This window comes from Panicum virgatum, chromosome 1N (genome assembly GCF_016808335.1).
Source record: "Panicum virgatum strain AP13 chromosome 1N, P.virgatum_v5, whole genome shotgun sequence".
Lineage (NCBI taxonomy): Eukaryota > Viridiplantae > Streptophyta > Magnoliopsida > Poales > Poaceae > Panicum > Panicum virgatum.
In genome coordinates, this window is record NC_053145.1 from 28,666,224 (window position 1) to 28,692,738 (window position 26,515).

The following is a 26,515-nucleotide window of genomic DNA, read 5'->3' on the forward strand; positions in this document are numbered from 1 at the left end:
GGCCCGGCGTCGCGGACCGGCGGCGAGTCGCGGCGGTGCTCGGGGAGGTCGCTGCAGAGGAGAGATCCGGGCTTCTAGGCTCCACTGACCGGCGCGCGGTGAGGCTGCGAAGAGGTTGCGAGGCTCAGGGCGGCCGGAGTACTAAAGGAACCGAGAGAATTCGACGGCGGCCCTACTCACCGGCGATGGAGTGCGGCGTGACTTCGGGTCGCCACAGGGGCCTAGGCCGAGGAAGGAGAGCTCGGGGAGCCTCCTGGGACTCGGGCGGAGCTAGTGCACGGCTCCGGGGGGGGCTCGGCGGTGCGGAGCGTCGTGGCCACGCGGAGCAGGGGAGCGGCGCAGGGCGGAGCGGCGCAGGCGAGGCAAGCTCGGGTTACGGCGGCCGTGGCTGAGCGAGATGGCAGGCGCGGAGGGCCGCAGGGGCTATTTGTAAGGCGGCGGGGAGATCTGGGCGTGCGCGCCTGCGGTTGGAAGGCCGGCGAGATCTCAGGCGAGTATCGCGGGCGGGCATTGCGGGAGGAGGGAGAAGAAACTGGCGTGTGGGGCCACGGCGTCAGCGGCAGCGGGCGCCTGCGGGTGTTGCGGAGTCAGGCGCCGACAGGTGGGCCCGGGGGCGCTGTGCGCGTTGCGCTGGCTGGCGAGCGGGGTCGGGCCGTGTGTGTGGAGAGGGAGTGGGCCGCGGGCGCTGGCGCGTGCTGGGCCGCGCGCTGCTGAGGCGGGCCCATGGAGAAGAGAGGGCCGGGGGAGTGGCACTGCGGGCTGGGCCGGCTCGGGCTGAGGGTTTAGCTGGGCCGGTTTTGTGTGGGTTGGGCTGCTGAGGTGGTTTGGGCTGGGTTTGGGTTGAGTTTGGGTCCAGTTTGGTTTTGGGTTTGTTTTTCCTTTTCCTTTCTAAATCTAATTCAAACAAAGTTTGAATTCAAATTTGAATTTGAATTCAAACCACACTCAAATCAAATTATGCACCAGCATGAATGCAACAAAAAAAACTTAAACCTATGATAAATTTTAATTAATTAGGAAGAAAAATTAGATTAAATGCCAACTAAACACAATAAACCTTAGAAAATTGAATAAAGCCAATTAATTTATTAATAAATGTTGAAATTTAAATCAGGGTGTTACAGACCCTACCCCCTTAAAGAAATCTCGTCCCGAGATTTAGCTGGGCTGGCTAGCAAAGAGATCTGGATAGGTCTTCCTCAACTCATCTTCTCGCTCCCAAGTAGCCTCAGCTTCACTGTGATGACTCCACTGAACTCTGCACATCTTGATGCGCTTGTTCCGAGTAACCCTCTCTGATGTCTCCAGAATCTTCACCGGATGCTCAGTATAAGTCAGATCCTCTTGGACATCGACTCCATCCAGAGGTGCCTGCTCCTCGAGTACTCGCAGACACCTCTTCAGCTGAGATATATGGAAGACATCATGAACTCCCGAGAGGCTGAGAGGTAACTCCAGGCGATAAGCAACTTCGCCTTTCTGCTCTAGCACCTTGAATGGCCCCACATACCGAGGTGCTAACTTTCCCTTGACATTAAATCTGCGGATTCCTCTCATCGGAGACACCTTCAGATATACATAATCACCGACACTGAAAGTCAGATCCCTCCGTTTGCCATCTGCATAGCTCTTCTGTCTGCTCTGTGCAATCCTCAGATTTTCCCGCACAGCCTGAACCATCTGCTCTGCATCATCTATGATCTCAGGACCGAAGAGCTGCTTTTCACCAATCTGATCCCAATAGAGAGGAGTCCTGCACTTTCTGCCATACAATGCCTCGAAGGGTGACTTCTTCAGACTGGCCTGATAGCTGTTGTTATATGAAAACTCAGCATAAGACAGGCACTTATCCCAACTAGCACCATACTGGATAGCACAAGCTCTCAGCATATCCTCCAACACTTGGTTGGTTCTCTCTGTCTGGCCATCTGTCTGAGGATGATAAGCCGTACTGAAACGCAGCTTCGTATCCAACGAATCATGGAGCTGCTCCCAGAAACGAGAAGTGAACTGAGACCCTCTGTCAGATATGATCTTCTTCGGCACACCATGCAAGCAGACAATCCGAGAGATGTACAACTCTGCAAGTCTAGCACCGGAGTAAGTAGTGTTCACTGGAATGAAGTGAGCAACCTTCGTCAGACGATCCACTACTACCCAAATGGAGTTGTACCCTTTCTGAGTACGAGGCAATCCAACAATGAAGTCCATAGTGATTTCCTCCCATTTCCACTCTGGAATCTTCAAAGGCTGTAACAGACCTGCTGGCCTCTGATGCTCAGCCTTGACACGCTGGCAGGTGTCACAAATAGCCACGTACTCTGCCACTGAACGCTTCATCCCATACCACCTGAAACGTTCCTTCAGATCATAGTACATCTTCGTGCTGCCCAGATGAATAGAGTAAGCTGTATCATGGGCCTCACTCAGAATCAACTTCCGAAGATCCTTCACATCTGGCACGCAGATCCGGTTCTTGTACCACAAGGTACCCTGATCATCCTCTCTAAAATGAGGAGCCTTGCCCTTCTTGAGCAACTCACGGATCTCCTGCAGCTTCTCATCATCTTTCTGATGCTGCCTGATCTCTGACTCTAGAGTCGGTATTGCCTCAAATGCTGCACTGGAGGTATGATGCAAGAAGCCCAGACTCAACTGCTCGAACTCCTCGCATAACTCTGGAGGCATCTGAAAAGCCACGGCCATGTTGACATAACTTCTTCTGCTCAGAGCATCTGCTACAACATTGGCCTTGCCCGGATGATAGTGAATCTCCAGGTCATAGTCCTTGACTAACTCTAGCCATCTTCTCTGCCGCATGTTCAGCTCATTCTGCGTGAAAATGTACTTGAGGCTCTTGTGATCGGTGTAGATATCACACCGCTGCCCATACAAGTAATGCCTCCAAATCTTCAGAGCATGCACAACTGCGGCTAACTCGAGATCATGAGTAGGATAATTCAGCTCATGCCGGCGTAACTGCCGTGAAGCACAAGCTATCACTCTGCCCTCCTGCATCAGAACACACCCAAGACCGTCCTTCGAAGCATCACAATATACTGTGAACCTCTTCGTCTGGTCTGGCAGAGTCAGGACTGGCGCCGTAGTCAACCTCTTCTTCAGCTCATCAAAGGCCATCTGACGCTCATCAGTCCATACAAAAGCCACATTCTTCTCCAGCAAAGAAGTCAAAGGCTTCGCGATCTTGGAGAAATTCTCAATGAACCTCCGATAATATCCTGCTAAGCCCAAGAAAGACCTGACTTCCTTTACTGTCTGCGGTGTCTCCCACTCAAGCACATCCTTCACCTTGCTCGGATCAACAGCAATGCCTCCCTGAGAGATAACATGACCGAGGAATGGCACCTCGTCAATCCAGAACTCGCACTTGCTGAACTTGGCATACAACTGATGCTCTCTCAATCTCTGCAACACGAGCCTCAGATGCTCCTCATGCTCTTCTTCTGTCTTGGAGAAGATCAGAATATCATCAATAAAGATCACCACGAAGACATCCAGATAATCCATGAAGACCATGTTCATCAGATGCATGAAGTAAGCCGGGGCATTAGTCAAGCCGAAGGACATGACTGTATACTCATATAGCCCGTACTTGCAGGTGAATGCCGTCTTCGGAATATCCCCAGGACGGATCCTCAGCTGAAAATAACCCGAACGAAGATCAATCTTCGAGAATATACGAGCACCTCGAAGCAGATCGAAGAGATCCTCAATACGGGGCAGTGGATGCTTGTTCTTGATAGTAACTGCATTCAGCTCCCGATAATCGACACACATCCTCTTCGAGCCATCTTTCTTATCTACTAGCAGCAATGGAAAAGCCCAAGGAGAGAAGCTGCGACGGATATAGCCCTTGGCTAGCAACTCATCAATAGTCTTCTTAACTTCTTCATGCTCTATAGGTGCCATACGGTAGGGCCGCTTTGCAATAGGAGCTGTGCCAGGCAAGAGATCAATACAAAACTCAATGGCGCGTTCAGGCGGCATACCTGGCAGATCATCCGGAAAGACATCCGGGAATTCAGACACCACGCGAATACCGTCCGTGGGTCTAGCCTCCATCTGATGAAGAAATCCAGAAGGCTCTGAAGCACTGACTGTCACCTCTTGGCCATCAGATGCCGATAAGTGAACTGTCCGCTGAGCACAATCAATACGGACTCCCCATCTGGTAAGTGTCTCCATGCCCAAGATCACATCTATCCCCGAGGAGTCAATAACTATCAAGCCAGTGCGGAATTCTACCCCCTTTATGACAATACTAACTCTGGAGCATATAGAGCATGTACGAATCTGACCTCCAGGTGAGGTAACTACCATAGCTGTCCTCATACAAGAAACCGGTATACCATGCTGCTCGGCAAATGACTTGGAAATGAAAGAATGGGTGGCACCGGTATCGAAAAGCACTGTAGCGGGGTGAGAGTTGACCATGAACGTACCAATAACCACGTTAGGAGCCTCGGCCGCTGACTCGGCCGTCACGTGGTTCACTCGAGCCTGTGCTGGCGCCCTGGGCTGAGCTGGGCGCCCCTGCTGTCCCGCCTGCGCCTTCCGGGGGCAAGTGTTGGCGTAGTGCCCCGGCTGGCCGCAGTGATAGCAGACGCGTGCAAGTGTCGAAGCCTGCTGTCCGGTAGGGGCTGCCGGACGTGGAGCCTGCGGTGCTGGCGGAGCTGGTGGAGCAGCACAAGCCGGAGGTGCCGGTAACCTCTGGCCCTGCCCCGTCTGCTGCTGCTGTCGAGGCGGGTACTGCTGTGGTGGCCTCTGCTGGTACTGCTGAGAAGGCCGGTACTGAGGCTAGTACTGCTGGGGCTGCTGGAGTCGAGGACGAGTGTTGCTGCCGGAAGCAACGGGGACAACCTTCCTCTTCTTGTCCTCCATCTCCAGGTGCTTACGCTCAGTGTTGAGTGCGCTGTCAACCAGATGGTTGAAGTCGTCGAAGCGGACGTTGAGCAGCGCGTACTGGAGGTAGTCCTCAAGGCCCTCCATGAAGTGCTCCTGCTTCTTGCGGTCATCCGCAACCTCGGCAGGGGCGTAGCGAGCCAGCTGAAGAAAGCGATCACGATACTCCGTGACCGACATAGTCCCCTGAATTCACAAAGACAGATAGATATCGGAAGATTAACTCAAAATTCATAAAGATGGAACAAGGGGCATTAGTTCAAAAGAAAACGCTGAATGATTATACTTAAGATTACCTGCTTCAGTGCAAGGAACTCCTTCTGTTTCATCTTCATAACGCCCGCGGGGACGTTGTGGCTGCGGAAACGCTCCCTGAACTGGAGCCAAGTAAGAGACTCTCGGTCATGGACCGGGTGGGACTCCCACCAGTCCAAAGCTGCCCCTCGCAGCTGTCCTGCTGCGTACAAGACGCGCTCACGGTCATCGCACTGGGCGATGTCCAGCTGACGCTCCACTTTACGGAGCCAGTCGTCGGCCTGAAGAGGGTCGGACGTGTGAGAAAACGTCGGCGGGTGACCCCTCAGGAACTCAGCACGCCTGTCGCGAGGCTGCGGCGGTGGAGGAGGCGGAGGCTGAGTGTGAGCGTGCTGAAGAGCCTGAACAGTGTTGTTCAGGGTAGCCATCATCTGCATCTGGAGCTGGAAGTACTGCTCCGGAGTCAAAGGCGGCGGCATCGGGATCCCGGCACCCTGGTTGTTCTGACCCTGCTGCTGGCCAGAACCTGAACCGGTGCTCCTGGTGTTCACCATCTGATTTGAACAAAAGATTTCACGAGTAAGGATATTGCAAGAATAAACTCAGATGGATATGATAACTCTTTGCGGAAAAAAGACTCAACCATGATAAAGTAGACAGGATAGAGTTGACTGTTTTACCCCCAACGATCTAACTCATTTTTATTAATTAGTTAACTTTAACATCTGAGTGATTTTCTTTAAGCAAAGTTTAAACTACTAAGCTATGCAATCAGTCAAAAATCCAAATCAAACATGTAGCATAATAACAAGCAAACAATTTTCACAACTTAGCCGAGTTTAGCAAAAAGACTCGACTAACACCACGCGTCGCGGAGCGTGCTATCGTTTTATTATAAAGGGTCACCTAGCTAACTCATGGTGGTCAGATGACTGATTCAGGCCAAATCTACGAAATCTATTCTTCAGAGAGAGAAATCAAGGCAAGACGGGTAAAAGTCAAAGAAGTCAAGGGGTATAATAGTAAAATAGTTTCAGCAGACAAGGATTGGTGAGAAGAAGTCCTAAGACTCGACCAGTTCTATCTAGGCTTCGTCCTACAGTCGATATGGCTCTGATACCACTCTGTAACACCCGGTTTATAAAAGAACATAAACCGAGCAATCATATACGTGCCAGGATCAAGTCACACGTATATACAACAGAATGAACAGTATATCATAGCACATATCACGTAAAAAGACATAATAAAGCGAATACGAATGTTATTTATTACATTAATGACAAAATGTCTGATACAGCGGAAGCGAAGTACAAAAATACGATAAAGCTCTCCGAAGCTGAAGCAGGGCGCCACAGGGACGTCGACTGGGAGACGAAGCACCTAGAAGTCCTCGTAGTCCTGGTAGCGCTGGACGAACTCCCTCGCGTCGGCAGGAACTGAGCAGCAGTATTGTAGCCAAGAGGAAAAAGTAGAGAAGAGGCAAGGGTGAGTACACAACTTGTACTCAACAAGTATAACACAAACTATGAGGCTCTAGGCTGGCTGACTCAACTGCATTAGCTTTTAAGTGTTGGCAAAATTTTATTAAAGCTATTTACTACGAGTTGTTGAATTACCATTAACCCAGTTACATAGTAATTAATCAGAATTGATCATACTACTACTGAGAACCAAACCATGACCAAGCCACCAAGGTAACCCGAGAAGCACCTCCCTCGTCGGAAGGAGATAACTTCACTAATCAAAAGGAGGATCTGGGCCGCTCATAACCATGAGCACGGCTAGTATACCAGTTTTACACTCTGCAGAGGTTGCACATCTTTACCCACAAGTCGTGAGCTACGCCAGTTGTTCATCACACTTCCTTAGGTGAGATGACTAGCGACTCACTACGAGGCCTTTACAAAGAATCTCGTTGGTAGGGAGTAACCGCGAGGGTGGATCAGCGACTATGGAGCAGGTCTAGTGGGCGTCAAGACACGAAGCACAGACGAAGCCACTCAGCACGAGGGCCATAGAAGCTTACCGCCCCTGCCCCGCAGGTAGTTACTCCAGACCAAAAAGATCTAATTATTACGCCAAGTCTATCCCATTCTAGCCTTGTGGTAGCGCTGTTGTCCCAGGTTGTCGCTCTATGAACCGGTCCTTATGGAGAGTGGCCAACCAAGCACTAAGCACCGTGCTGGCCCCCTAAACCATGTTTCTACAAAACCATATTTTAACGAGACGTGAGCCTCTCAAGCACGAAGCACAGAGGGCCACTCTCAGAATTAAGTTCAAGTAAACCATTAATCAAATTAATTAAAAAGGATCAGAGTATGTTATAGCGCAGCAACCTAGCACAACTAACCAAAATGCAACCCAAGGATATATATAAAGGTTATAAAGTGGCTAGGAAATCCTTATAGGCATACAGTATTAAAATGCAGTATGATAATGTATTTAAAGATGATAGGTTGTTCATGTTATACTTGCCTTCCTCGTACTGCTCTGGCTGCTGCTCAAACTGCTCCGAAGATGGCTGCTCCGGGTACTGGTACTGGGGCTCCTCAGATGGATCAACGTCTACTCACGAACACATGGCCAAAACAATGCACAATAATAAACATACAAGCAAACACTAAAAAAAAAGCTAAAGAACAGTACATCAATACATAAAAACAGCAAGAAAAACTAAGCTAAAACTATTCTACGCGTTACAACGATCGCGTGGACATAAAGAACGCTAAAAACGGAGCTAAAACGCGTATTCTAGGCTAAAAACTAGGTTCAGGGGCTTATTTGTAAGAAAACTGAAGTTTCAGGGGCTTTTCTACAAAAACTAGGGACTGAAACATAATTAAACTATAGATCCAGGGTCTAATGTGCAAAAACTACAGCTCTGGACTGCGGGTTGGATTATTAAAAAGCTCAGGGGTTAAAGTGTTAAAAACTGGACCTGGATCTAATTGTTTTTGAACTACCAGGGACGGCGGGTTTATTTCAAGCAAGCTGGGGGGCTCTTTAGCAAAAGAACCGGCTGAAGCGGTATCTTCGCGTCTCGGTCGTTGGATCGCGATCGGAGGGTTCTGGACGAAGGGGTATGTTTGATCTAATCCTGGGCGTGGGTTCTGGATCGGACGGCTCAGGCGTTTTGGGGCGTGGCCGGCGGCGGAACGCGCCGGAGTTCTCTGCTCCGCGGCGGCGCGCGGCTGGGAGCTCGCCGGAGCTCGTCTAACTGGCGTTCCCGGGCTCGAATACGAGCAGATCTTGGCTAGGGAGGATCTACGCACCACGCGTAATCCACCTGTGGCATCGGCGGGGCTAGGGACAGGCTCGGAGGCATGGATACGGCGGCGATGGCGGTTCTGCAGGTCGTGGCCGGCGGTGAGCGGCGTTCCGCACGCCAAGGTGGCCTATGTGTCCTAATTACCAGCGCAAAAGAAGGGGCGGGTCTAGGTGATGCTCACCGAGGGCCTGTGTCGAGTAGGGAGGATCTGCAGGGGGCCCGGCGTCGCGGACCGGCGGCGAGTCGCGGCGGTGCTCGGGGAGGTCGCTGCAGAGGAGAGATCCGGGCTTATAGGCTCCACTGACCGGCACGCGGTGAGGCTGCGAAGAGGTTGCGAGGCTCAGGGCGGCCGGAGTACTAAAGGAACCGAGAGAATTCGACGGCGGCCCTACTCACCGGCGATGGAGTGCGGCGTGACTTCGGGTCGCCACAGGGGCCTAGGCCGAGGAAGGAGAGCTCGGGGAGCCTCCTGGGACTCGGGCGGAGCTAGTGCACGGCTCCGGGGGGGCTCGGCGGTGCGGAGCGTCGTGGCCACGCGGAGCAGGGGAGCGGCGCAGGGCGGAGCGGCGCAGGCGAGGCAAGCTCGGGTTACGGCGGCCGTGGCTGAGCGAGATGGCAGGCGCGGAGGGCCGCAGGGGCTATTTGTAAGGCGGCGGGGAGATCTGGGCGTGCGCGCCTGCGGTTGGAAGGCCGGCGAGATCTCAGGCGAGTATCGCGGGCGGGCGTTGCGGGAGGAGGGAGAAGAAACTGGCGTGTGGGGCCACGGCGTCAGCGGCAGCGGGCGCCTGCGGGTGTTGCGGAGTCAGGCGCCGACAGGTGGGCCCGGGGGCGCTGTGCGCGTTGCGCTGGCTGGCGAGCGGGGTCGGGCCGTGCGTGTGGAGAGGGAGCGGGCCACGGGCGCTGGCGCGTGGTAGGCCGCGCGCTGCTGAGGCGGGCCCATGGAGAAGAGAGGGCCGGGGGAGTGGCACTGCGGGCTGGGCCGGCTCGGGCTGAGGGTTTAGCTGGGCCGGTTTTGTGTGGGTTGGGCTGCTGAGGTGGTTTGGGCTGGGTTTGGGTTGAGTTTGGGTCCAGTTTGGTTTTGGGTTTGTTTTTCCTTTTCCTTTCTAAATCTAATTCAAACAAAGTTTGAATTCAAATTTGAATTTGAATTCAAACCACACTCAAATCAAATTATGCACCAGCATGAATGCAACAAAAAAAACTTAAACCTATGATAAATTTTAATTAATTAGGAACAAAAATTAGATTAAATGCCAACTAAACACAATAAACCTTAGAAAATTGAATAAAGCCAATTAATTTATTAATAAATGTTGAAATTTAAATCAGGGTGTTACATCTCACCAGATCCCCCGCAGATTCCTCCTCCCGATTTCTACTTCATGTTTAGCAGAGTGCCTTCAGCCAGTTTTATGTAGTCGTTGAGCTTGGAATCTACTCGATCGATCCCTGAGAGTATATCACCCGACCTTTTCTATGGTGGGTTCAACACTTCTGGGTTCTGTTGTGATGTAGATGAGCCGATAGCAGATTCTGCAAGTTTGATGCAGCCCTCTATTGATCGTGAAACTCGATCTACTCCATCAAGTAGTTCTGAGTTGTTGATGATCTTGGGGCATTTGATTGACTTGAGATAAGTCAGGAATTTTCCGAGGGTTTCGGAAAAGTGAGTTTTTTCGGTATTAGAGTTTGCATCGGACTCGGCTAACTCGAGAGCTCGAGTTGGAGTCGACACGTTTTCTGCATTATCCGAACCGAATTCAAGTAGAATTCTTTTTTCATCGAGATCTGCTGACTCGTGGACGCCGCCGAGTTGGGAGGTGGTTTTCGGTTTAGGCGAGTTGGGTGTGACAAGGTGGCTGGAAAAGCCGCCCGATCCGTCAGTCGTGCATGCCCAGGAACCGAAAGCGAGGGTTGTGCCATCGGGCACGTTGTTGGCGTCGCTTGATCCGGCCATCGAATTCACCGATGAACTAGTCGAATTCCCTACCTAGCGCTCCAGCTGTCGGTGTTTACTTCCAAGCCTGCTTAGGGATACCCTTAGCAGTAAGGTTTGTAGGTAGGGATCGACTGCTCTGGAACTCGATGGTGCAAGGAACACAAAGATTTAGACAAGTTCGGGCCGCGAGTTTGCGTAATACCCTACGTCCTGTGTGGTTGTTTGTATTGCCTTTGGTGTTGATGATTGTTTGGAGGGGGTCCCTGCCCGCCTTTATATATCCGGGGGGATAGGGTTCCATTGAAAGTCCTAGCCGAGTACAGTTGGAGTCCTACTATAATACAATCGGGTAGTTTCCTTTGTACTGCAGCTAGTTCTACGCCTATTCGGGTAGTTACAAAAGAGGTAAGGTACATCCATGAGCTATCCCTTACTCTAGAACATTCTATGCCTGTAAGAAGTCCCGCTGCCCCGGGTCTGACACCGTCCCCGGCAACAGCGCCAGAAATGCTTGTTGGCATTTCTTAGCGCAATCACTAGGAACGGGGTTGTTAAGCTCGTTCCCGGCAATGGCGCCAGAAATGCTGGGTTGGTATGTCTTAACTTTTACAGAAAAATCCGCAAGCGCACGGATATACCGTTGTAGCATTTAACCCGAAAGTATTCAGGGTATCGTTATTTATATTTTTCCCAAGGGATGGCGAGGTTGTGTGAAGATATTGACTAGTTACATAACCATGACATTATGAAGTAAGGTGCAGACTGCTGATTATACAGGGGTAAGTGATAATAAAGGATAATCAGGGGCAATGTGACACACACAGAACAGCCAGCTCTCATGGATAAAGAATAAACAAGCACACCTAAGGTTAGCGGGAGCATAGGCAAACAGATTCAAGTATATACTATTCATGTTAGCAGATAAGTTATGTTAGCAACATGCCTAGAACTGCAGGTGCCGGGAAATTAGGGACATCGGGTAGAATGACCCGCACTAGAGAACATCCAGTCCCGTTTCATCTTTGTATGAACTCCTACACGATACCCGAACGTTGGGGAGTCCGCTAACCGAGAAGCAACTTCCTGGCGGACCGACAGGGCTGTCACCACCTGCAGTCTACCCCAGTCAAACCATGGAGCACCGTCATATCCGAGGGATCCCGCATACCAGGGCACCATGCCCGCATATGAGGTCACTACCTTAGCAACCCTGGGTCCCCCACCTTTCGGATGGATTGGTAAGATGCTAAGGTAAGCCGGAAAACACAACAAACTGATATCCTTACCCAGATCATCTGGTCTAAGCAAGCAACTAGCATAACTTGATAAAGCACAGCTCAAGGCTAAGCAAACTAAGAACATAGCAAGATAACCAAGAACAAACTTAGTATGAATAGCATAACGAATGTCGGAATACAAAGCTATACCAGAGGCCGAGGATTGCTCGCCGACCCCGAGAACGACTGGATTCGCTAAGAAGATGAAGTACTAGCCTAGCTCCACTACCCTAAGGAGTACAAGTCAAAAGAGAGTGTGAGAGAGAGGCCTTCAAGTGGTGTATGTGGAGTGTGTGGAGGGAGGCACCTTATATAGCTTGGATAGGTCGGTTCCCGCCAAACTATACATGGAAACACTGAAAACCGCCTTCAGGAGGATCAGCGCCGCCTTCCCGCTAAAGTGCACCTGGACAGGAGCCAGGGCAGGTTCGGCCGAACCCATGGTTCTGCCAGCCCCACCTTGGCGCCCCTGGCCACCGCCTCTCTTCGTGTATCTGCCTGGTGGGCCCTAAAGTTGGTCCGTCGATGCCGGGGTCCAGTTGGTCGGTTTGGTCTGTCAGGTGGGCCTCTTTTGCATGTGTTACACAGGACGTGATTTGTCTATGTATTCTTCGTGTTTTCTTCTTATTTCGGACTTGTGCGCTTGAAAACATAAATCTTCGAAAACAACTGTGGAGCTAGGTTAGTAATACAAATATGCATGTAAAAGGTATGGTTTTCCTTCTTTATTGAGTATAGTTGATGGTCATATTTTGCACTTAACGACCATCAACAACACCCCCAAGCTAGCCTTTTGCTCGTCCCGAGCAAAACAAGGCGCTTGTTGTTGATCAGGAGTTGTACGATGTTGAATTTCCAACTCATACTTAGGCACAACCAAATACTTCTTACCTTGATTTTAAATAAGTTGGCCTTTGTTCTTACCTCTTACCTTACTCCTGAGGAGCTTATAGCTTCACCTCATCTTTGGCGGTTGAGAGTCAGAATGGTATCATAGAGTGCTCATATTTCCTTCTTTAGTTCATGAAACACCCTAATTTAAATTTCAATATTTAAGAATAAATTTAATTAGCTTTATTTAATTTCCTAGGATTTTATATGCTTAGCCTTGCATTTAAATAAATTTTCTTTCACAAGTAATTAACATTTATTTTAAGGTAACATGTTTGTGCATACATGCTGGTGCATAGTTTTATTTGGGTTGAGTGCTTAGGGTTTGAATTTAAATTTCATTTGAATTCAATTAGATTTGAGTTGGTTTGAAAAAGAAAACAAAAACGAAAACCAAAACCCTGTAACCAGACGACAGCCAAAACCCAGCCCAACCCACTCCCTCTCCCACGGCCCGACCTCCTTCCCTCGCGCAGCCCAGCATCAGCTCGCGGCCCAACGCCCCGGCCCAGTCCAGCGCCAGCAGCCCAGCTCCCATCCTCGCACGCCCGCGCGCCGCGTGCCCGCCCCGTCTGCCTGCCACCTGGGCCCCGCGCGTCAGTCGCTCCCTCCCACGCCCGCGCGTCACCCGTTCCCTCCTCCGTCTCGCTGGCGTCCCGGCCCCACCTGTCGGCGCGTTCTTCTTCCTTTCCTTTCTTCCTTCACGCGCCAGCGCCCCCTCTTTCCTTCTTCTTCCCCGCGCCGACCGGCCTCTCTTCCGTTCCGCCCTGCTCCGCTCCGCTCGGCCCGCCTCTGCGCTGTGGGCCACCCTGGCTCCTGCAAGCCCACCGGTCAGCGCCACCGCACCCTCCTCATCTAGAAGCCACGCTCCGAGTTCGGATCACGGAATGCCGGTATGCGATCCACTTAGTCCGCGCGCGCATCACGGCCGCAATCCCCGCCATGGCGTACACGCTGGGCACACTTGCCCAAGATTCTCTGCCCCTTCTTAAACCGGCACCCCCGCGGCCCCCTGCAACTCACCTCACCACACCACCACCGCTACGGCACCGCAGCCACCTCGCCCCGCCCCGCCATTGCTGCGCAGAGCCCTGCGCCGCCGTGGCCACGCCACACCGCCATGCCCCAGCCCCTGCAGACCCCCGCTACAGCTTCGCCGTGAGTCCAGGGAACTCACCGAGGCCTCCACCCGCGACTTCGGGGCCTGCGCGCACGGGAATTTCCCCGAGATCTCGCCACAGGTAAGCTCGGCCACCACCGAGATTTCACACCGCTGGTGATTCCCGTGCCTCGCTGACCCCCGGCCCTGCGTCACAGAGCCGCCACGCGTCGACTCGAGGGATCCAGGCGCCTGGAGGAGCCCAGCACCGCCCGGACCGCGAGCTTCATCCCGACGCCGCCGCCCGACCTCGCCGTCGACGTCCCTGCACGCCGTCACAGCTCGGAGCGACGGATCTTGATCCAACAGCCAAAAACACCCAAGCCCGAGTCAATCCAGGCGGATAACGGTCAGCCTTGGTGTTTTTGCTAAAGAGACCCTGCGTCTTCCAGAAATCAACCCGCAGTCCACGCCAGTTCAAAAGTAATTCCAACCAGGCCCTATTTTTAATGTTTTCACAGTGCATCGATGATGGGATCTAGATTATCATGGGATGACTCATCTGAATCTGAATATACGTCGAAAACGGGTGCCCCCGGCTAGCGGTGACGGTGAAGTTCTCGGCGTATGGAGTTTGATCCAAGTTAGCTTCGTACGAAGAGTAGATGGATTTGATCATCGCTAGTAAGCAGATAATGCATTGTGCAACCCAATGATGGGTTGAGCATGGAGAGTCTTAACCCAAGTAGGACTTGGGCTAAAATCAATCTGAGTTTGAGTGGAACTCAAGTTGACATCGAGTTTCTGCTCGATCTCCTTGGCGAGGTCGGGAAGCAGCATGTCGCCGTGATCATCTGATCCGGCGATGGCGTTGCGACTTTCTGACGTGATTGCCTCCGGCTCAATGGAGTTGGTTAAGTGGCTGTCAAAGCCACCTGAACCATTGGCGACACAGACCCATGAGCCAAAAACGGAAGTGGCGCCTTGAGGAAATGCCATGGTGCTGAAAGCAAAGCTGGCCATCAAATTCGCCGATGAACTCGCTGAATCCCCTACCTAGCGCGCCAGCGGTTGGTGTTTACTGCCAAACCTGCTCAAGGATATCCTTAGCAGTAGGATTGTAGGTAGGGATCGACTAGCTCTGAAACTCAATGGTGCAAGGAACACAAGGATTTAGACAGGTTCGGGTCGCGAGATGTGTAATACCCTACGTCTTGTGTGGTTGCTTGTATTGCCTTAAGATGTTGATGTGTTTCGAGGGGGTCCCTGCCCGCCCTTATATATTCTGGGGGAACAGGGTTACATGGAAAGTCCTAGCCGAGTACAGTTGGAGTTCTACTACAACCCGGTCGGGCAGTTTCCTTGTACTGCAGCTAGTTCTACGCCTATTTCGGTAGTTAAAAAAGAGGTAAGTACATTCATGCGGTATCCCTTACTCTAGAACATTCTATGCCTATAAGCAGTCCCGCTGCCTCGGGTCTAACAGGTAGAGGTACGCAGGAGGGGCACCGGAATGTCGGCGCTCTTCTCCATCTAGTACCTCTACGAGAGTGAAGGGGAGTCGGGGGAAGTGTCGGACCTGTCGGCACTCTTCTCCGCTTGTGCCTCGACGGATGCTTATCGGTCTATAAGTGTTCTATCTAGTATTCGTAATTACCTTTCAGGTTTAGTTAGTATTTTTATGCTATTTACTAGATTGAGTGTCTACTAATATTATAGTAGTTAGCTCTAGTCTAAGAATCCTAATAGAGACGGATGTTCTTGATCAAGACTAGAGTTAGTAAATGATAGTGTAGGCGTGGTGCCTTGGCTAGACTTTACCATTCGATTGTTGTACCTACCATGGTTTGTAGAGGTAGCCTGTAGGTTGTGACAGCCCTGTTTAGTGCCATCGTAATCCTCCATGTTCGGTTGCATGATAGTAGCCTATGCCAACTTCTAGTCTAACCAGATGAAGTAGGTGTGCGACGTAAACAGCTGATTCTTAGTCTGGTCTTAGCTTGAATCTGAAATGTCCTCTCAGCCCCTTACTCTTTTGTAGTGTGGTGTCCTTGGACGAATTCAAGCCTTAGATGATATACTCACGTTCCCGATGGATACGATACTCTGGAATACTCTTGGGTGAAAGCTCCAACAATTCCGTGCACTTTTGAATTTTATTCATGACGCTAAGAAGTGATAACAAGCTTACTGGCGTTGTTGCTGGGGAACGGCAGTTATATTATCTTAGGATCTAGTTCGTCTTCGTATCTTTTTCTTTTTCCTTGATTCTACCTTTACCCCGCTACCGATGGAGCAGCTATCCATTTCGCAGCTCTCGACCCCAAGGGGTGAATTCTTTGAGCCACCACCCTCAACACTGCCCATGGAGCAGCCATCCGGCTCTGAATTCCTTCCTGATCTCATCACTCTGGTTCGGAAACATTCTTCTCTGTGTTAAAAAGTGAAAACCCTTATAAACATCTGTCGGATTTCGAGCGGTTATGTTCATTGTTTTGTCGAATCAAACATGGCACAAGAGACCCTCATGTGGAAGTTGTTCCCCTACCATCTTATAGGGAAGGCCGAACAATGGTACACGTATAACATAGGCAGCGTGAACGACAGTTGGGGTGAGCTTAGAGACAATTTTTGTCTCAGGTTCATCCTGGTGTCCTAAGCCATTACTTTTTTTATGTAACAGGGGGGAAGAGCATCCCCTACTGGTTATATATATTAATTGAAAGAGCAAAAACAAAGGAAGTTTTTACAAATTCACTCAAGACACAAAAAAATAGAGAAACAAAATCAAGCTAAGTAAACAAATTAACCAAAGTTGTTTATCCATTCAACTAAACACTCTTTATGTTTTGGCTTCACACGATGCAAAAGCAATGTGACTTCTTTCTTGAAGGTCGATCTGGCCAAAGAGATTGAAGCAGGATGATTCTGGAAAATGACACCATTTCTGGAGGTCCAGATGGCCCAACAAAGTAAGATGATAATATCCAACGAGATAGGTGAATGTAGCTATTTCTTGAAGCTATCCATTGCCTCCAAAAGTGTTACTTGGGAGGGGATATGAATATTTATGAGGTTCCAACAAGTAGAGGCAAAGGGACATTCTAGGAAAAGGTGCTCCAGAGTATCTTCCACTCCTGAGTTGCAAAGTTCACACTCGCATGAATCGAGTACCATTGTTTTTCATCTAAGAAAATTTCTAGTGTTGAGGCGATCCTTGAGCAAAAGCCAGAAGAAAACTTTGTGTTTATTCTGACAACTTGAATTCCATAACCATTCAAAAACCTGGGGAACTTGAGCATGACTAGTGAGATGCAAATAGGCCTTTCTGGATGAAAACTGACAGTTACCCCATATATATTGCCACCAGTCCCTAATGTCTGAAGTTTGTTGATCGTTTAAAAGTTGTTGAACCTGCTCTAATTGTGAAAAAGCTTCCTCACACCGAGGTAAATGAAAGAGACTATGCAACGGTTTTGTTTGATGAACTGTTTGGAAGGACATGAGTTTATTTCTTGTAAAGGAGAAAAGCTCTGTGTATTGTTGTTGTTGCACCTGTCCCCCCAAAGATCTGACCAAAACAGGTAGCTCGAGCCATTATGAATATTAACCATTGCCATTCCCTTAAAAGAATCCAAGAGTTTGAGATTATCCCTCCACCAAAAGGAACCTTTTCTATGTGACTTGGGAGTTTGCCATTCTATAGTGTTTCTCCCGTACCAGATTGACCCAAGGAATGTCTAATTTATCATAAAACTTGTGCAAGTTCCACTACTACAATAGGAGAGCCTCATTGTGTGTTTTCAGATTGATGACTCCTAATCCACATAGGGATATCCGCCGGTTTTGGCAAAATGAGAAGGAATCTATAGACAAGGCTTGGTTTAGATTTTCATGTTTAATGAAATCTGGACCTGTCCTATTGATACCCAAATCCTTGTTGCTTCACAACTTTTATGAGGACCTCGACAAGGACTATGCCTATTATCTTGACGTTGCCAATGGAGGGTCATCATTTGTGCATAGGTCTCTGACTGAATGTCAGGAAATCCTAGATGATATCATGATAAGCACCGATTTCACGATTAGGAGTGAATCCCTTCGAGAAGAGCATAAATTGAGCCAAGAGGATCTTCCTGAGGCTGAATCCAATCTTTTACCCTTTACATATTTCGACTCAACCATAGGACCCTCACCCAAACCAGGAACATCAGAGGAAGAAGAAATTCAACCTCCAGAGTTCTTCTCCCGATTCGAGGATGATTCTTCAGGAAGCATCAGAAATACATCGAATCACTATAGGCACGAGAAGCCTACGACATCATTGTGTCCTTATAAGGCCATCAATGAAATTTCCCAACATACACCCGCAATGGATTGGTCGAAGGAAGTAAGGTGTACTTCTGAAGCAGTTCAGATTAGCCCAACCTCCACGACCATCTCTTGTTCTATAAGGGGAAATACCATAGATGCTCTTTACAACCCTGTTGCTGAGATTTGCATTATGTTCAAGTATCTAATGGATACTCTTGTGGGTAACAAACCTCTAACCCCGACTAACACTTACTTCAGAAGTCCCTCAGAACTCTTCTTTGAATGTCGGGGGATCACAAGGGACGTGCTTATCATCATAGACAAAAATTGAGGTGTGCTTAGACTTTCACACCTTGGATGATGGATATGTCTCCTTTCATATCATCCGAGCCTATTCTCTTTGAGATTACACTTAGTTCCAAAGAGTATAGCCAAGATGATACCCTTCACCTTTATGAAGACAAACGATCGTCATCTCCCACGATCGACTTAAAGCCTCTTCGCGCTGGCCCCGAAAATGTTGTTCTTGACTTTGACCGAGATACAACTTCGACCTTTCATGATGAATCTCTTGAGATAGAGAATCAACAGGCCATGGAATTTTGTGAGGCGCTAACTCTGGAGTCCAAAGAGAAGGATTCCACGGATGAGCATAGGACTGACATTTTTCAAATACCATGCTCGTTCAATTTTTCTCCAGAGTCAGGCACGCTTAGTGCACCGTGCACACACGAGGATTACAACCACCTTAAGGTCCTCTTCTGCAAAATTATTACAAGGCTGGTTGTAGATTTATATGTTTATCATAAACATTGCAGATTTTGTGCTGCACTATGGCACTAACCTTGTAGCAAGCTTCAACAATTGCTGGTGAAACAATGACACATCATCAAAGATAGCTGCAAGAACCCCTATGCTCAAGCTTACGACCATAAACAAAGCACTACCGGGAGATAACCCAAATTATTAATTATATATTTACCTATTTAATAAAGAGCAAGAATATGTTGTAGATATAGTTTCCTTTGGGTATATTTGTTCGCTAACTATTCCAGGTGGGGATCAAAAAGAACGACGGACAAGCAATGCCTATGAACATGAGCTACACCGACTACAAAACCTTAGAACGTCTTGGTGAAGGAACAACTACGAAAGGTGATTTGATCTCCACACATTTGAGTTTTGTTGCCCAGCAATGCAACTCCAAGTGTGGGGGATATAGGTGAGTATCCCCAAGTAAGTTCTCCTGATGCCAATTTTTATCATGGTTTGGAAACAGTATTAGCTCTTGCACCTTGATCTAAATATATATAAAGAAAAAGAAGGTCCTACTTTCGACATTAACAAAGCCCTTCCGGAAGGTCACCCAAGGATTGCCAGTTATGTGCTCATGCTTATCTCTCTTCGAATAAAGCTCAATCATGCTTCATGCTTTTCGATGTCTTTTTATGTACGCTCTGGTTTGAATGTGTGGTGCACAATACATTCATAGGCGTTTTAAATTAAGCATGGTGCTTAGGATAAAATGCCCTCTTCAATTGAACTGGACGTGGTGTCGAGTTTGATTGATGAACCTGAGCTAATATTTTTTAGAGATATTGATTGTGTATGCGAACTAACCCCTATAGAAAAATCTTCAAATCAAAATGGGTAAATCGTTGAATTTAATTCAAATGAGGAGGTAAGTTGAGGCATTGCATTCATGGTGTACAACATTTTCATGTTGCTACAACATCAATTCAGCCTTGCTTGAGTGAGCATCATGGTGAGAGTAAATTTTTAGTTTCAATAAATTTTAGGGCTCTCTGGTTCTTATAACCGGCAGAGACATTATTTTGTTTCCACATTTTTGTTTTTGAATAAAGCACCAGGTACAAGAACAAGTGTGGGGGTGATCTCTTAGAGCTTCAATGCACATCTACTCAAGATCTCCCACACTACGTTCACAACACCAAATGAACCAGTATGCAAAAAGCCAATACGAACTGGTACTAGCATTGGTCGGTGGAACCTCAGGTGTGGTCAGTCAAGTTCTAGTCCCGTTCATTCTTCATTACGACGGTTTGTGCACTCTACCCCTCACTCTCCCCAATCTATGAGTTTAAATGATATCAATGACTAATCACTAAAATTAAACTCAAAGATATCCTCTAGTTGTGTCCTTCTTTATGATTGGCTTGCATACATTTTACTCTTTGCTAAACCTGAACTTGTTAACCATATCTTAGGGAAACCATAAATGTTAAGTTGTTGAAAAGTGAGATATGGGTTGATGAAAGAATCTTTGCTTTATCTTCTTATTTGTCAGGAAATTTTTTTATAAAAAGGGAAACCTCCATAGCTTTACAACTCCACGTGTTTGCCCTACTAGAGCCATATGTCAACCTCCATGATACAACCTTTATACATATGTGCCCTGTTGTTTCATTGAGCTTCATCAAATTTTGTGATCATAGTGTAATACATTTCATACTTGATTGATCAAGATCACATACACGCTACAAGCTAAACTTCCACACTAGAAGTTACCTATTCCATTCCAACCATTCTGCAAAATAAAACTCAATGAAAGTAGTCTCTCTCTCCATATTATCCTTCATATGAGGCATGGGCTATATTAAAAAAAAGAAGAGGAAAGATGGCATGCCAAAGAAGCATGGCCCACAGTGAGCGAGAGAGAAAAAATGGCATGCCAAAGAAGCATGACCCAAAAAATGGACACAAGAATGTCCAAGAAAAAAAGAAAAAAATGATATAGCCATGACCTCATGTCATTCAAATAAAAGGAGAGAGGGATTCATGCAAGGAGTCTTTTATTTTGATCATCCACCATCCATTTTCCACACGCGTACACAATCTTGATCAGCTTGTATGATTTGTCATCTCCATGGATCCATTATTTGATTTTGCAATATATTTGACGCATGTGCATGCTTCCTTTTTACCTACCATGAGTTCCATATAAGCTATCTTTAGAAGTAGGATGAAAAGAAACAATGCTTTGGTGAGAACATATACACATTGAGTGACATGAGAGAGCCTATGGAGAAGTAAAGCTATGGTTGGTATTTGCAAAATACATTCAAAACTCCCAGTCATATAGCAAGAAAGTGGAGGAGATTGAAGTAAGCACCGTTCCACTCTTCAACTTCCCAAACAATTTGTGGTAGACACATCAAAATTCACGGGTGAAGGTGAAGCATAGAATAATATGTATGCAAGTGTCATATCATATGGGAGCCGGGTCCGCCTTAGTCCTAGTCTTTACTCGGGACTGAGCAAAAGACTAAGTGTGGGGGATCTTGTTGACAGTCAATTTCGACCCATTTCGACCATCTACTATCACGAAAATAAGAGCATCGGAGGGAATAAATGCTAGCATAGGATGATTTATTAACAAATTCCATAGACGCTGGTCTGGAAATGTTTGCAGGTGAATTTGGGCCAAAAATGCAGGAAACTAGCAAGAATGATCCAAGGTAAAAATGCTCAACCAAGCACAAGGATCAAAAGGGCCCCTTGACAGCCACACATGAGAAGAAACACAGCCATAAGCAAGGTGGCACGTCATCAATCCATGGAAATACCTTCTCGACCAATCAGGCGCAATTACAAGGATCCACAGGCCCACCAGAGCACCTAAACTGACATAAGGACAGCCGAGGCATGCATAACCAGCATCGGGGCCCACATACAAGTCTCTCAGAGAAAAACGGAGGCGATCGGGGCCATGTGGCGGTCGGCCAAGCACCATGCTCGGCCGACCAACCATCGACCATCTCCTTTGGCGTGAAGGTTCCTGGGTGTTTCCTTAAGTCGGTTCTAGGTGAATTGCATTGCAATTCCCCGCCGAGCACCCCTGATTCACCCCTATAAATATGAGGTGAGGGGATAAGAATAGGACGCACCATAATACAACACACACTTGCACTCTCTTCTCTTTTAGAGTTTAGAGTCCTCTTGTAAGAGTTAGGGGTACAGATATGCAGGAGGGGCGCCGGAATGTCGGCGCTCTTCTCCATATAGTACCTCTACGAGAGTGAGGGTGAGTCAGGGGAAGTGCCGGACCTATCGGCACTCTTCTCTGCTTGTACCTCGATGGATGTTTATCGATCTGTAAGTATTCGTGACTTATTCAGTATTCATAATTATCTCTCAGGTTCAGTTAGTAGTTTTATGATGTTTACTAGATTGAGTCACTACTAGAAAACGGGCCATCGGTCCAGGGCAAAGGTACCAGCTGCTGTTGCAGCCGGTACCGATGGTACCCCATCGGTACCGGCTGCAACAGCAGCTGGTACCTGTGGCCGTCGACTGACCTAGTGGAGGACAATTGGCACCGGGTGGTGGTTCCAACCAGTTCCAATGCGTCAGCATAGGAACCGGTTTGAACCACCACCCGGTACCAAATGAAGGCGGCGCTATAGGCACCGGTTGATGGTAATAACCGGTTCCTATGGTGATGAAACGTGGCAGTTGCCAGGAGCTCGGGCCTAAGGCACCGGTTGGTGCCTTGACCCGGTGCTATTGAACAAAATTTAGCACCAGGTCATTGAAACCAACCGGTGCCTTTGGCCCGAGCCAATAAATACCCAGCCCCTCCCCCCCCCCTCAAGCTGCCGTGAACTCACTGTTCATGCAGCTGAGAGAGGTGAGGGGAGGCGAATTTTTGCTTTTTTTGAAAAAAAAGGTTAGTTATTTTTCTTTATAACTTAGCAATTAATTTTTAGAAACAGTTATTACTTGATTTAGTTTATACATGTGATAATTATTTTTATTTGTAGCATCTTATTGTAGTTATATGCGTTATCAATTTATTTGATATTTGAATACTATCAAATTATTGTATTTATATGTTTTATCAATTTATTTGATAAGTGAATAGTATCTATTTATTATAGTTATATGCATGATCAATTATATAAATATATTGTTATAAATTGGTAGTATAAATGAACTATTTGTACAGTACAATGATATATATAAATGTATTGTGGACCCAAATGAGTCGGCAATGGATGTACATGGCCGACCGGCGTTCAAAGGAGTTCATGGATGGCATGCATGAATTCATAGAAGCGGCCGAGAAACACAAGTATGGCGGTTTCGTTCGTTGTCCATGCAAATTCTATAAGAATGAGAAGGATTAAAAATCATCAATAACCATCCATAGTCACTTGTTCAATAGTGATTTCATGCCAAACTACTATGTTTGGACCAAGCATGGCGAAAGAGGAATTGTGCTGGATAATAATGTAGAAGAAGAGGACAGGATTCCTGACTTTGCAGTCCAATTATAATTCCTTTTTCAATGACACTGCAATGGGTGAGCCTGAAGAAGATACTGAAGGATACGTTGTGGAAGATGTTCTTGGTCAGATGCTACGCGAAGCTGAGGAAGGTTGCGAAACAGAAAAGGAATCGAGAGATCTGAAGCGTATGTTGGAGGACTACAGAACATTGTTGTACCCTGATTGCAAACAAGACCAAAAGAAGTTGGGTACCACATTGAATTATTGCAATTGAAGGCATCAAATGGTTTGTCTGACAAGGGATTCGAGGAGTTGCTGAAACTTATAAAAAACTTACTCCCTGAGGGTAACACCTTGCCGGAGACAACATACAAGGCAAAAAAAAGTTGTTTGTCCTTTAGGATTAGAGGCACAGAAGATACATGCTTGTCCTAATGACTGCATCCTATATCGAGGTGAGTATGAAAATTTGGATTCATGCCCTGTATGCAACGCATGCCGGTATAAGATCCCTCGAGATGATCCAAGCGACGTTGAGGGGATGCGTGTCAAGAAGAGGGTGCCTGCCAAGGTGATGTGGTATTTTCCTCTAATACCACGTCTGAAACATTTGTTCATGAACAAAACAAATGCTAAATTGATGTGATGGCACAAAGAAGAACGTAAGCAAGACAATATGTTGAGACACCCCGCTGATGGGTCGCAGGTGGAGAAAAGTGGACAGAACATTCCCAACATTTGCAAATGATGCGAGGAATATAAGATTCGGCTTAAGTACGGATGGCATGAATCCTTTCGGTGAGCAGAGCAGTGGCCATAGTACCTGGCCTGTGACACTCTGTATATACAACCTTCCTCCCTGGTTGTGTATGAAGCGGAAATTCATTATGAAGCCGGTGCTTATCCCCGGCCCGAAGCAACCCGGTAACGATATAGATGTGTATCTGAAACCACTGATTGAGGATCTTCTATTGTTGTGGAAAGAGGACGGTGTTCGTATGTGGGATGCGCACACAGAGGATCATTTTAACCTTCGTCCATTGCTTTTCGTAACCACCAACGATTGGCTAGCACTAAGTAACCTCTCTGGACAATCCAATAAGGGTTATAGGGCATGCACCCATTGTTTAGAAGAAATCGACAGCATGTACCTCAAGCACTGTAGGAAGATCGTGTATATGGGTCATCATCGATTTCTTCCGATCAAGCACCCATTAAGGAGGAGGCATGCTCACTACGATGGAAAAGCATATCATCGTACCGAGCCTAGGCACCAGTTGTGGGAAAATGGTGTTTGAAATGGTCAAAGATATAAAAGTAGTATTCGGAAAAGGACCCAGCAGCAGATCAGTGCAGAGTGATGACGGGCGTGCACCTATGTGGAAGAAGAGTATTTTTTGGGAGTTACCTTATTGGGAAGTCTTAGATGTCCGCCACGCAATTGATGTGATGCACCTAACAAAAAATCTTTGTGTGAACCTTCTAGGCTTCCTTGGTGTCTACGGTAAGGCAAAGGATACGTTGGAAGCGCGGCAAGATCTTCAACGTATGAAACAACGGGCCACCCTACATCCAGAAGAAAGGGATAAAGGACGTCATTATCTAGGTCCTGCATGCTACACTCTTAGTAAGGAAGAGAAGCAAAGTATGTTCGACTATTTGAACAGTATCAAGGTCCCATCAGGCTACTCTTCGAATATAAAGAGGCTGCTGAACTTGAAAGAGAAGAAATTCGCACACGTAAAGTCCCATGACTGTCACATGTTGATGACGCAATTGATTCCAGTTGCACTTAGAGGTATTCTACCGGCTAATGTTCGACCAACAATTATAAAGCTATGCGCCTTTCTCAACACAATTTCTCAGAAGGCAATTGATCCATCGAGTTTAAGCAGGCTACAAGAGGATGTTGTCCAAAGTTTAGTCAGTCTTGAAATGATATTTCCTCCATCATTCTTCAATATTATGACACATCTTCTAGTTCACCTAGTCAAAGAGATTGGTAGTCTCGGTCCTGTTTTCCTTCATAATATGTTCCCTTTTGAACGATACTTTGCAGTCCTAAAGAAATACGTTCGTAATCGGGCTCGTCCAGAAGGAAGCATTGCGAAGGGTTACGTCACAGAGGAGGTCATTGAGTTTTGTGTTGACTATGTGGAAGAACTCTGCCCAATTGGGATTCTAGTATCACGTCATGAGGGGCTGCTGATTGGAAAGGGCACACTTGGAAGAAAATCAGTAAATGCCACAGATCATGCCACATTGAGCAAAGCACATCTCACAGTTCTGCAACAATCAGTCTTGGTGGCTCCATACATGGAGGAGCACATGCAAATTGTGCGAAGCATATACCCTTTGAAGTCTGAGACATGGATTACAAAACATCATAACGATATATTCGCCACCTGGTTGCAGAAGGAAGTCATGGCCAACGATCAAATTCATGAGCAGCTAGCTTGGCTGGCCAAGGGTCCGGCAAATTCAATCCTGATGTACCAAGGATATGAAATTAATGGTTACACATTTTACACAAGAGCCCAAGATAACAAGAGCACCAATCAAAATAGTGGTGTCCGTATAGATGCCACCGACTCTAGTGGCCAAACGAACTCATATTTTGGTTACATTGAAGAGATCTGGGAACTCGACTATGGGCCGTTGAAGATACCTCTATTTCATTGTCAATGGGTTAAACTCATAGGAAAAGGTGTCGATATCGACGAGTACGGAATGACAACTGGTAGACCTCAAAGAGCTTGGCTATCGAGACGAACCATTCGTCCTAGCTAAAGATGTCACTCAAGTTTTCTATGTGCAGGACATGTCTAGCAAATCGAGAAAGGACAAGTCCAGGAATAAATCAAGTTTTGTAGGTGCCGGAGATGAGCCAAAGCGCCATATTGTTCTGGCAGGAAAAAGAAAAATTGTGGGAGTCAACGATGTCACAGATGAAGAAGAATACAATAAGGTTGAAGATACGACTCCGTTCGCAGTGGAGGTTGACACAAGTATTCTTTTAGCCAAAGAGGAGGCTCCATACACACGTCATGATCATAATGAAGGGACGATTGTAAAGAGAACCATCGTTAATATTCCCTTAGTTGAATGATTATATCTTGTAATATTTTCTATGAACATTATCAGATTTCTTATGCAATGAATTGATTTATTGGGCAACTAAATGATTTATTATGCAATTATTTGATTTATTATGATTTATTATACAATTAAAATGATTAGTTATGCACCTAAATGATTTATCATGTAGTAATTAGAATTATTGTGCATTTAAAT